We start from the raw sequence: 13,781 nt of genomic DNA, 5'->3' as shown, positions 1-13,781 counted from the left end.
GTGATTAAAGTCGCTAGTGGTGGCATTAGCACCCTCCCTCCTTTTCTTTCTTTCATCCCCTGTCTCCTACTCCTATTTATCTTCTTTTCCATCTTTTTCTTCCCCTGACTATTGCAGTATGCACCGTGGCCATTATTTAATCCTGCCGATGGCCCTTGAGAGGAAAGAGGTTCCCATAACAACCTCAGATCTTGTCCCTTTGTCCTTACCACTTAAGTTTTGATGAAAACCGCCCTCCTATCTACTACAAATTCTTACAAGAGGGGTTCATTAAACTTATGATCCAATTCTCCATCTTGAACCTCTGATAAAAATACAGAGCAGGAAATTAGACTCCTTTATGTAATGGCACTTACTAGCCTGCCCAGATGCCAATCACCACTCTATATCAATAACGTTCTTCAGCTCTTGAAGATTGCCTAGCCCAAACTTTGTTTTTAGTCTAAAACTAAACTTTTAGAACTAGTCATCCAATTTGCAGACTTTCCTTCCTTGCAATCTCCCAAGTAAGTCTTGCTAAGTACAAAGTTGTGATCATATGGGATCACCTATAAGCTTCATTGGTGTCTTCTGAATGTTCAACCATTCACCAAAACATGTGATTAGACAGACAAGAAAGATATGATCAGCCCTTTGCCCCCAAGGAGTTTACAGTATTATAAATTAAGCTTTTATGAACATTGCATTTTATATGCCACTTGCTGAAAAACATTAGTTCTCTCAGCTCCTGACTCCTAATCACAGCATCACTCTGTTCTTCCAGCTGTCTTTCTTTGAAGTGAATGAAGTTGATCATCGTGGTTTGCTTTTTTCATCAAAGAAACTAAAGAGAACAGGTAAGAAGAAACTGATATTTGTTGAACACTTATTTTAGTAGCCCCTTTGCATACAAGACACTTGCATTTAAACCACACAACAACCTAATAAGGTGGGTGTTGTCCCCATTTTACAGATGAGGTAGCTGAAGTTTACTTTAACAATTTTTCCAAGAGCACTCAAGTAGTAAGAAGCCACATTGGGATTTGATGGGTTCTTTCTGGTTTCAAGCATGTGCCCTCTGCACTCCACAGCACTACCCCTCTTGTGTAAATCAATATCTGCACTCCAGAGTAAACCCTTTTTTCTTGGCACTTGAACAGTGGATGTGGGCACTTTCCAATAGAATCTGGTATCAAATCTCCACACTGCCAGCCCCATTCTGTGATCCCCTATCATCAGCAAAAGTCAGAATGCTTTCTCCAACTGTCCCACCTACTCTGAAGTCAGTCCTCTGAGTGGGCATCGTCTCTGAGAACCTGGTAATCTTTCTTCTTTACCATGTGATCATACCCTAGAATGAATCCCCTCATTTTAACCCTAAGAAACAAAGGTATGGGAAAAGCCCTATAAATGCATCTAGTGAACTCCCCAAGGATGCATTCTAGAGGGAATAAAGCAAGTTTTTGCTCTTAATGGCTACCTTACAGAACAAGGTTAACACTGTTCTGGGGAAAAAGGGAAGTGTACTTCTTGAATTTGTCTTACCAAAGAGATTTTAGGGATGTAATGGTAGATGTTTCTCTGATTCTACCTGAAGTTCAGAGAAATCTAGGGTCCCATATGAACACATTATAATAATTAGGAATAAAGACCAGTTTAAATCACAAGGCTAACTCTTTTTTAAGAAGATCTACTACCTAAACATCTAAATTTATAAAACAGACATAACAACCAGACAAGTAATTATACTAAAAAATATTCCTCACTCTTCCAAAATTTGCTACAGGACTTCTTTTATTAGAAAGCTCCCCTAATGCATTTGAAATTGGAGTAGTTTTACAAAAGTTAAGAGATATCCACTTTTTAAAGGAGCACATCTATTATATAATTCAATATATATCCATAGTGGGGCTCTGTGTGTAGCAAGAGTTCAGTAAATATTTTCTGACTGAATAATAGAATGGAAATCTAAAATGAAGCTATTTTCCTCTTGAGTATATTCAATAACTTGAATTAACAGCTTTAAAAGGTTGTCAGATGTCTCAGGTATCTGCTTTAATGAATAGATATAAATCATTTGTAATCAGCAATATTGATTTATACTAGGTGTGCTCGGTTCTCTTGAGGAGGTTTAGCGTGACCCCTGCAAACTTGTTTACAATATTACAATATTAATATTTCTCAGTAAACTCTTCCTTCATAGCTAATGCAGCACTGAGCCTCTGTAGCTTGTCATTTATAGAGTCCCAAATTCATAATGAGTTCATGAAATGTAACTACAAATCAGAGCCCAAGGAGAAAGACTGATATTTTGAAAGGGTCTCCTAGCAGTATTGAGCCAAAGGTTGTGGGACCGAAGGGGGTAGGACGGGGTGAAAGTTTGAAAATACTTTTGGTTAGCTGTTGATTCATTACTGAACATACTCAAGAGGAAATAATTTTATTCCCAGATCTTTATGTAGCCAGGAAATATTGAATGCCTACCATGTACAAAGATTTCCACCACAGGTCTATCTATATTCTGTTTTATATTAGATGAGCTCCTCAAAAGTCAATTTGTATTCAACTACAAATTAAAGAGAAAATAGTAGTTTGAAAGGAACTTCTAGAAGTACTGAACTAGAGGGAGAAAGGGAGGAAAAGGGTTCAGAGACAATATGAAAGTGGAATCAACCAGGATGGAATGAATGAGAGAAAGAAAGAGAAAATGTGGCAACAGATAACCCTTTGTCAGCATCCCACTGTTGCTGAGGATTGGCCCTGTTCACCACAACAGAGAAGTTAGGCTTTCAGAGTACTAACTGGCTCCTATGAACCCCCAAACTTCAGAGCTCAGGGTTTGGTGAAAAATGTGATGGCACAAGACATTCTGGATGGTATTTGTATACTCTACCATTTTATTTAACTTTCCCAGTAGTGGGGAGGACACCTTACCCCTTGGGAAACAGACTTACTGGTAATTGATTTTCATGTGAACAACACTCAGAGCAATCAGGTAGGACCTGACTCCCTAATCAGAGGAAGTTAAGGTAGGATATTAAGTTGGGCAGTTAGAGCAGCACCCCTACTGAATGCTCTTGAATGTGGATACTGATTCTCTGTCAGGATAAACAAAACATCCAGAATCATGGGGTGATGGTGGCCAGTCCTTCCGTGGAGGACATGGACAATGAGAGATAAAGAAAAATCTATTTAGATTTCTGTCAGCAGTGACCAACACATGAACTGAGTAACTATATATATTTATAGTTTATCTATATATAGATATATAGATATGTATTATATATATATATATATGTACACAATGGAAAACGCAAATAAGTTTGAGCACTTACAGAGTACTGGGAACCTCATCAACACTTCATATGGATTATTTTGTTCAACCCTAATGAAAACTATGAGGTAGTTTTATTATTATAATTATTCCCTATTTCACAGCTGAGAAAAATCAAAGCACCAAGAGGTTAAGTTACTTGCCCAGAGTCACACAGAGAATATGAGGTGGAGCCAGAACTCAAACTCAGGTCTGTCTGACATCGAAGATCATGCTCTTATCTACTCCAAATACTACTTCCATGTGACATGATAAATCCTCTAGTACAGACTAAAGATACCACGTGACTGTGACTATTGCAGCTTCCTTTAACTGCTATAAATTTGTCACGATCACGAAGAAAAGGAGTCTAGGAGCAGACAACTTCAAAAAGAAAATGGGAGTGGTGACAGATACAGCTTTTGAATGCTACAGGGTGGAGATTAGAGAGCAGCAAGTAGGAGGGTACTGAAATTTTCTCCATTGTCACAGTCAAACACCAGGACAGTGAGTGAAAGATGCAAAACAATAAATGTCACTGCTATTCAGATGCCTGGCATCATGAGCAGATAAGTATTAGAATGATGGATCAGGATATTTCAGTACTCCTGTATATAAGGGAGTGGAGCAGGCATCGAAAGTGTTGCAAATGCTATTTCCTGACTCAGAGTACAAGATGAACATGAGAAGACAATTAGAAAAAATATAACATGTTAAAAAGTAAACCCCTCATTCAAATGGGATATTTAGAATGGTGGAGACCAATTTGTTTTTTCTATAATGGTTTATTGATAAAATGTTTTCTGAATTCCATCAATTTCACATTTTTGCTATAAAATAATAGCCATAATTACAGTCTACATTGATAGGGTAAATGAGGAACCTATTTAAACAGATTATTTCGACCCTGAAATTTTTATATGAAGTATCTTGACAGTTGAGACTAAAAGTATGAGCTCATTATTCTTTGCACAATTTACCAGGATAATTGTTGCTATTCTTCACATTTAGACTAGGTATGTCACATAATGATACATCACATATCTTTTGGCCCAAAATATTTCTTGGCCCATTTCATTGTCTTTCATGTTGACAAATGGAACAGAACCAGGGGAAAAAAGTTATTTGGCACCAAAGAATATATAGTTGAATTAGAAATATCTGTCACCAAGTCTCAATAATGTCTATCTCCCGTCTGTTTCTGGGTCTGAATAATGTTTGTTTCAGGCATTTCAATAATGCCTGTCTCCAGATCTCAAGGTGCAAAAAACAAAGTAACAAAACCATTCCCGAAAAGATATTCGCAAATGACATATCGGACAAAGGGCTAGTATCCAAAATCTATAAAGAGTTCACCAAACTCCACACCCGAAAAACAAATAATCCAGTGAAGAAATGGGCAGAAAACATGAATAGACACTTCTCTAAAGAAGACATCCGGATGGCCAACAGGCACATGAAAAGATGCTCAACATCGCTCCTCATCAGGGAAATACAAATCAAAACTACACTCAGATGTCACCTCACGCCAGTCAGAGTGGCCAAAATGAACAAATCAGGAGACTATAGATGCTGGAGAGGATGTGGAGAAACGGGAACCCTCTTGCACTGTTGGTGGGAATGCAAACTGGTGCAGCCACTCTGGAAAACAGTGTGGAGGTTCCTCAAAAAATTAAAAATAGACCTACCCTATGACCCAGCAGTAGCACTGCTAGGAATTTACCCAAGGGATACAGGAGTACTGATGCATAGGGGCACTTGTACCCCAATGTTTATAGCAGCACTCTCAACAATAGCCAAATTGCGGAAAGAGCCTAAATGTCCATCAGCTGATGAATGGATAAAGAAATTGTGTGGGGCGCCTGGGTGGCTCAGTCGGTTAAGCGTCCGACTTCAGCTCAGGTCACGATCTCACGGTCCGTGAGTTCGAGCCCCACGTCGGGCTCTGGGCTGATGGCTCAGAGCCTGGAGCCTGCTTCCGATTCTGTGTCTCCCTCTCTCTCTGCCCCTCCCCCGTTCATGCTCTGTCTCTCTCTGTCTCAAAAATAAATAAACGTTAAAAAAAAAAAGAAAAAAAAAGAAATTGTGGTTTATATACACAATGGAGTACTACATGTCATTGAGAAAGAATGAAACATGGCCCTTTGTAGCAACGTGGATGGAACTGGAGAGTGTGATGCTAAGTGAAATAAGCCATACAGAGAAAGACAGATACCATATGTTTTCACTCTTATGTGGATCCTGAGAAACCCATGGGGGAGGGGAAGGAAAAAAAAAGAGGTTAGAGTGGGAGAGAGCCAAAGCATAAGAGACTCAAAAACTGAGAACAAACTGAGGGTTGATGGGGGGTGGGAGGGAGAGGAGGGTAGGTGATGGGCATTGAAGAGGGCATCTTTTGGGATGAGCACTGGGTGTTGTAGGGAAACCAATTTGAAAATAAATTTCATATATTTAAAAAAAAAACATTCCCTTGGACACCAAGGGGTTTCTCACATTAATGTGCAGTTCCTTTAAAAAGTGAGCTGTCTATAATGTTCCACAAGTTGTATTCAAAGGAAAAAGACACAACCCAAATCTCCTGCTGCATGGCACAAACATGAATTATTCAAGAAAGGCACTAATATAGAAAGTTGACCACACACACACACACACACACGAACTTCCTCTACTGGTAGAAGAGTTAGTATAGTACCAGTTAAGGATTTCTTTTTTGCCCTTTTCAAAGAGTCTGTCTCTGGGTAGTTTTCCTGCTCACCAGCCTTTTCTCTCTCAGACATTGCTTTCAGGAACAGGTTTATATGTATTTGGACCAAGGGATGACCTAAATAGTGAGGCTTCAGTTACCCAGATGATCTGTATCTACCAATTAATCCTGACATGTATCATTAAGCAATTGTCCCTGATATCAGCTTGGTATAACTTTGGGGGAGAATAAAGATCTAAGAGAATATGAGTGTTACATGTTTGTTGCTTAAATTTTTTTATGGATAGAATTAGGAGTTTGGAGGGAGGGAGAGCACTGGATATCTGATATTTTTATGATGTACAACATGATGATTTTTAATATACATGTATTATGAAATGATTATCACAATCAAGTTAATTAACTCATTCTTCTCTCACATAGTAACCTCTTAAAATCTACCCTCTCAGCAAATTTCAAGTACACAATACAGTATTATTAACTATAATGCCTGATCATCATACTGGGCACTAGATCCCAGGATTTATTCATCTTATAACTGGAAGTTTGTACCCTTGGACCAACATCTCCACATTCCTCCCACCTCCCAGCTTCTGGTAACCATGGTTCTACTCTCTGGTTCTATGAACTCATCTTTTTTAGATCCCACATATAAGTGAGATCATACAGTATTTGTCTTTCAGTGTCTAACTTATTTCACTTAGCACGATGCCCTCTAGGTTCATCCATGTTGTCACAATGGCAGGATTTACTTCTTTTTTAATGCTGAATAATATTCCAGTGCATATTTACACCACATTTTCTTTATCTGTTCATCTATCAGTGGACATTTAGGTTGTTTCTGTATCTTGGCTATTATGAATAATACTGCAAAGAACATGGAAAGTGCAGATATCTTTCTGAGATAGTGATTTTCTTTGGATATATACCCAGAGGTGAGATTCCTGGATCATATGGTATCTGGTTGGTATAGCCAGATCATTGCTCTCCTTATCCAGCTATATACTTCTCCCTTCCAGAAGTTAATTTTCAGCTGTTTTTTTGTTTTGTTTTGTTTTGTTTTGTTTGCTTTCTCCTCACCATCCCCTTTTTCCACAAGGTTTTCTTGGATTGACTCTAGAAGAGGTAATGAGTTTGGGCTTCCATAGTTGGTCTCTACTCCCTAGCTATGCTGCTACACTTTCAATTTTATGATTGTACTTTTGCAACTATTAGCATCTCAGAAGTGATGGGAGGAGGTAAATTTGTGGGTTTTATTTTATATTGGGCACCAAACAACTTTTTATGCTAATGAACACCTCTTGGTGATTATAAAAACATAGGAGAATTAATATCAGAGCAAAATCTGATTAAGCATATACCAGGAGAAAGGGTATATGTTTAATTAGATTTTTGGGGTAAATGAAGGTTAAGAACAAGCTGTTTTCCACCGTGTTTGCAAAAAAAGAAATCTACGAAGATAGATCTGAGTGCACTGTTCCGACTTAGTAAATCAAGTATAATGATATACTTGAAACATTCTTTACTGATTGAGGATCTTTCAGAGCCTCCGACCATTATTTTGAGCATTAATCCAGACTGACCATAACTACAAAAAGAGCTGGAGAAGAGAGAAAGAGTAGGACTGAATGTATTCTGACCCTAGGACATCTCCTGAAAATTGTTTCTTGACTAAGCTCATTTCATTATCTGTCTCTCTCATGTAAAAGCAAAATGAGACAAAACAGGATTTAAAAAAAAAAACTCAGATAATTGAAAGCTCTGTGTAGTTGGGTTGCCATTAATAAAGGTTTTGTGGAGACTCACATTGAAGGGAGTTGAAGGCAGTCCTCATGGAATTGTGGTTTTCCTGTGCTTCATATGCAGAGGATGCTTCTGATACGCGGTTGCTAACCACATTTAAGCAATTTCTACAGGGGGGAGTAAAAAGCTACACTGACCCATTCACCCTCTTCCCTGGTTCCTTTTGAGAACAACTGCAAGAATTTGTCAGGCTTTTCACTTAAGAACTTATTGTGTGGCCACAGTGAGAGTTCTGTCTCTCAGGGCTGAGGCTCCATCTGTTAGCAGATTGTTGACCCATATGAGGATTGAAATTGTCATCCCAGCAGCGGATCATACCCCACTAGATCTTTTGAAAAGGAAGGAAGGAAGGAAGGAAGGAAGGAAGGAAGGAAGGAAGGAAAGGAAGGGAGGGAGGGAGGGAGGGAGGGAGGGAGGGAGGCAAAAGAAACCCCCACCCAAATTAAATTACCTACTTGGTATTCTCATCTCAGATCTCAGGAAAAGACTTGACCATTCATATAGTTGCTTAATCCATGTCATTTTGTTAGAGTAAACTTTTTATCAAAGTCTAACACGCATACATAAAAGCACAAAAAGTTGTATCCGTTCTCCTATGTAAAAAGCCCTACATTAAAAATATATATATATATTACTGAAGTATAGTTGCCATACAAAGTTATATTATTTTCAGCTGTATAGCACAGTGATTGGACATCTCTATACACGATGCTGTGCTCACTATGGTAAGCATAACCACCATATGTCACCCCACAATGTCATTACAATATTATTGACTATGTTCCCTATGCTGTGCTTTTCATCTCTGTGACTTATTTATTTTATAGCTGGAAGTTTGTACCTCTTATCCTCCTTCACCTACTTCACCCATCCCCTCACCCACCTCCCACCAGTTTGTTTTCTGTGTTTAAGAGTCTGTTTGGGTTATTTTGTTAGTTTGTTTGTTTGTTTTATTATTTTGACTCCACGTATAAATAAAACCATATGGCATTTGTCTTTCTCTGTCTCACTTATTTCACTTAACATGATACCCTCGAGGTCCATCCATGTTGCTGCAAATGGCAAGCTTTTCTTCCTTTTTATTAAAAAGCCCTAACATTAATCCACCTTACTTCATCCTCCCGTGAATCTAGGCACCATCTCTTACTGTTTCCTCACTTTCCCTTTTAGCCTCTTACAGTCCATTTTCACAGAGAAGCCTAAGGGATCTTTTTTTTTTTTTTATTTTTTTATTTTTTAATATATGAAATTTACTGTCAAATTGGTTTCCATACAACACCCAGTGCTCATCCCAAAAGGTGCCCTCCTCAATTCCCATCACCCACCCTGCCCTCCCTCCCACCCTGCCCTCCCTCCCACTCCCCATCAACCCTCAGTTTGTTCTCAGTTTTTAACAGTCTCTTATGCTTTGGCTCTCTCCCACTCTAACCTCTTTTTTTTTTTTTTTTCCCTTCCCCTCCCCCATGGGTTTCTGTTATGTTTCTCAGGATCCACATAAGAGTGAAACCATATGGTATCTGTCTTTCTCTGTATGGCTTATTTCACTTAGCATCACACTCTCCAGTTCCATCCATGTTGCTACAAAAGGCCATATTTCATTTTTTCTCATTGCCACGTAGTATTCCATTGTGTATATAAACCACAATTTCTTTATCCATTCATCAGTTGATGGACATTTAGGCTCTTTCCATAATTTGGCTATTGTTGAGAGTGCCGCTATAAACATTGGGGTACAGGTGCCCCTATGCATCAGTACTCCTGTATCTAAGGGATCTTTTAAAAATGTAAATCAAACCACACCTCCTAAGAACTCACCTCCTATCGCTCTTCACCAGCCTGCCTCACCAGTTGCCCTCCAGCCACAGTTATTGGTTTTCTTGTTTGCTTGTTTTACTTTTTCCAGGGCTCAGGTGCTTATCTCATTCAGTCCCTTTGCGCATGCTGCCCTTCTACCTGTAATACCTCCCCTCTGTTTGTTCTCATAGCTGGCTACTCCACATCCACCATACTTCAGCTGTAATATCACTTCCTCCTCAGAGCTATCTTCCCTGACCAGCTCATCAAAATGAGGTCACCTCTCCAGGCATATTAGTCTTTGTATTAGACCCCATATTTCTTCCCCATAGCATTTATCACAGTAGTAATTTTACAGTTATTTTTAAGATCACTTCCACTACTAGGATGTAAGCTCTGGGAACATTAAGACCATGACTTTCTTGCTCCTGATTTTATCCCCAGTGCCTATGTCGTCCAATATGTGACACATAGCAGGTGTTCAAAAATATCGGGTAAGTGAAGAAATGACTGAAAGAATGAATAGAATTTGGAGCTGAAGCCTCTCTCTTGCATCAGCATTACTCTGTCATCACTGGAAGAAAAGAGAGGATGGGAGAGGATTTAGGGAGGCTGGTGTGCCTTTGAATTTGGAGGCACTAAGGAGCACGCCTGTAAGCTAAAAGGGAAATCAAGTTTATTTCATTATTAATTAATGAGACTTGGGATTGAACGATAAAAATCTAATGATGTTAATGTCAGTTCTGAATGCTGGCTGGCAGTCTCTGAAGACAAGGTAAAATGGTAATAGGACACTGCAGTTTAATCCCCCAATTAGGAAGCAGCTGTCCCCTGCCCCCAGAGACAACTCTAGTTGCTGATTGATTTTCCTTATATGCTGTAATTATATTCAGCACCACCTTAGGCACCCTAAATATCCTGAATACCCCATTTTAGGTAGACCTTCCTTTTCACAAACCCATTGTATTAACAATCCAGATTAGTACAAAGGGCAAATTATGGAGAAATACAAAAGTATTCTTAATAAGATTCCTTTGCATAGCCAGTTCCCTGAGTGGATTTAAAATAGGTTTTAATTTACAAAAATATGACTTAACTGTAACCTTTTAGGGACACGTTGTCATTACCAAAGCAAAGTAGTAAAGATGGCTTTGCTTTATTTCCTGGCCAGACAGAGGCTTCAGCTTAGAATGCCAACTAAACCGAGCCCCTAACTCTTGCCGCACACTTACCCCTAATTTAGGTCACAACACAGCCTGATTTTCAATTCTATCGCAGCCCAGGCGCTAAGACCAGACAGCCATTTCACAAATATGAGTCTTTGAGCTCTGGCGGGGGGAGGTGGGGTTGTGGGAAAGTGAGAGAGTGCAGCCATGACTCACTGCAAACCCATCCCTGCTGCTGGAAAAAAAAAAAAATAACTCTAAATGCACATCCTACTGCTTGTGAGTCAGGAATGTCATTTTCATTTATGAAGGATGGAACATTATTTTTCTCTAACATTTCAAGTGAATAACTTTACATACATTTCCCCCGATTTCCATAGGAATTTGATGCCATGGAAGCAATCAGCGACGTGTCCCCAGAGCCTGGCAGAGAGTCTTATTTTTCTTACAGATACATTAAGATCAATATCTCTGAATTCCCCTCCTCCCTCCAATTACATTTCTGGTGGAACCCACCTTGATTTAGGGGTTCAATGGGCGATAGGGTGGTCTTAATTCCTGATGTTATTTTAGGATCTTGGCCTCACACTTTTATTGAGTCTCAGAAGCTGAGTTTCAGAAGTTCAGAGAAGCTTCTGCACGACATCCCTATTAAGAGGTGTTTGCCTCCCACTGTGAGACTCCCAGAGGTAGTCTTGTCACATGTTATGTCAAGGAAAAGAGTTCGATAAGAGCAGAGGAGACGCCCTCTGTGTTCATTCTCCAGGGCATAGTTTCTGATTCTGCTACAAGTATTAGATAAATATACCTGGTAGAACAAAACAGAAAATTTGTTCCGGAGGAGAAAAGACAAAACCTTTGAGTTTTATAGTCTATGGCATTTCTGGTGCAGTTGCTTCCCTCTAGGAGCACAGCTCTTTTTCCAATTGGTGATATTTCTCTCCTTTTTTCGGGTCTAACGTTTGAATCTCACAGACACAGGTAATCCGGCCATGATCAAAGAATTTCTTTTCCTGGGATCTGGGAATCTCCATGGGCTACAGTCTTTTCATTTGGGGATATTTCTGGGCATCTATGTAGTGACCGTGCTGGGGAATGTTTTCATCCTCACAGCCATTTCCGTTAAGCTCAGCCTCCACACCCCCATGTACTTCTTTTCGTCCAATTTTTCCTTCCTTGACATCTGGTCCGCTACTTCCGTTGCCCCTAAGATGCTGCAGACCCTCTCTCAGATCCTGAGGCAGCTTCTTTTGCAGGTTGTGTGGCCCAGTTCTCCTTCAGTTCATTAGCCGTAGTTGATTGCTTTGTGCTGCCAGGCCGTGCCTTCTGACCACTACCTTGCTATCTGCAGCTCTCTCCAGTACCCATCCCTCATGAACCTCCACATGTGCAATATGTTTGCAAGTGGGCCTTGGCTGGATGGATTCCTAACCCCTGTGGTCACTGTCCTCATGACTTTCCAGCTGCCATCCTGTACAGCCTATGAGATTGGCCACTTCTTCAGTGACCTGGATCCTCTACTAAATCTGGCCTGTTCTGATCCTGAGGTGGTGGAGAAGGCCACTTTCCTCCTGGCCTCCTTTGTCATGGTGCCCATCCTGCTCAGTCAGGCACTAGACGAAGTACTTGGGGATTCAGGCCACTGCTTCTCCCTCTTCTAGAGAACTGGCCAGCAGAGCAGGGACCCTCCCTTGGGCCCTACAGCCTAAAGCCCTTGGGACCTCCAGGTTAATCCTTGCTTGGTAAAGTTGAGTTTGCCCAACAAACACAATTCCATCAGGCTATACCACCATATATAGATGTCTTTTAGGAGAAAATGTGGAAGACCCAAGTTGGCATGCCACAAAAATCTCTCTCTCCCTCCCTGTCTCTTTCTCCCTCTCCTTCTCTTCCTTTTTCTGACTTTCTATTATATAAATATCTGTTGGTGCTAAGGTTTTTGGTTGCATTATGTATGTGTACCCATGTATACATACACACATACATACACGCACACATGCACACACACATTTGTATACACACATAGTCAGCATACCTTTCCCATTCAAACTTATTGTCTAGTACTTCCTATTATACTTTCTTAGCTTCTGCCTAGCAATGCTCTTCACTATGCCTCTCCTCAGGGTTCATGCACATTCACCTCCCTTTCTCTTATTTCTTAGATCATCTGCCCCTCCACTAAGCAGAACCATCTCTAAAATTCTAGAACAGCTATTGACTGTTCCACTCACTTGAACAGTTAGTTATGCAGTCCCCTTGAAGATTGGAATAACATTATTCTTATTCCTCTTAATGTCCCCCTAGCATGATGTTCTGCACAGAACAGATGCAAAAGAATTATTTGTTCATCGAATGAATCAAAGCAATCAATGTTTGGTGTATGAAAAGAGTGAAGTAAGTTACTTTTTTCTGCTACACTGGCTTCTCCTCCCCAGCTTTCTCCACATGGTCATAGATACCCCCAGCTTTCTCCACAGGCAGCTCTGACTAACCCCCCTCCCAAACTTGCTTCTTGTCATGTCCTCTCATCCACTTTCCCCAGGGTGGCCAGATGTAGCTTTCTAAAATCCAGGCCTGGCCCTATCCTTTCCCTGTTGACAGGAACTCTCCATGGTTCCCTCCTACCCCTTGGATGGGGTCAGAACTCCTCAGCCTAGCTTCTGGCCACTTCTTGAGCTTATCCTTCACCAGTCCCCTTCTCCCACTTTGTGCTCCAGCCATACCAAATCTCTCAAATAGACTTGGAAGCTCATTAAAGACAAGATCATATACTCGCCATATCCCTCCTACAGTATCTAGATCCAGACAAAAAAGCAGTTGCTCAAATAAGACATCTTCAATCAAGTTGTAATAAAACCTTCACTTTCTTTTCCTCTTTGTTTCCGTTTATTGGCTTATGAAGCCCTTTGGCTTGAGGAAAAGGTAATCTCGATTGGCTGTTAGTGGTATGTGTGTGCATGTGTGCATATATGTGTGTGTATAACTCATTTATTTCACTTGCCCACCCTCCAGGTGGGCACCA

The 13,781-nt window shown here is 40.2% G+C and overlaps 1 pseudogene; it reads left to right on the top strand.

Annotated features, from left to right (window-relative positions):
• Window positions 1-11,751: 11,751 nt before the first annotated feature.
• On the top strand, window positions 11,752-12,420 carry LOC109253708 (olfactory receptor 10G4-like; annotated as a pseudogene).
• The last annotated feature ends 1,361 nt before the right edge of the window (window positions 12,421-13,781 follow it).

The sequence above is a fragment of the Panthera pardus genome, unplaced genomic scaffold (assembly GCF_024362965.1).
Source record: "Panthera pardus isolate Hobbes unplaced genomic scaffold, ASM2436296v1 HiC_scaffold_27, whole genome shotgun sequence".
In the NCBI taxonomy this organism is placed as follows: Eukaryota; Metazoa; Chordata; class Mammalia; order Carnivora; family Felidae; genus Panthera; species Panthera pardus.
Note: the sequence above shows the minus strand (reverse complement) of the source record. Positions and strands in the feature narration are given on the sequence as shown.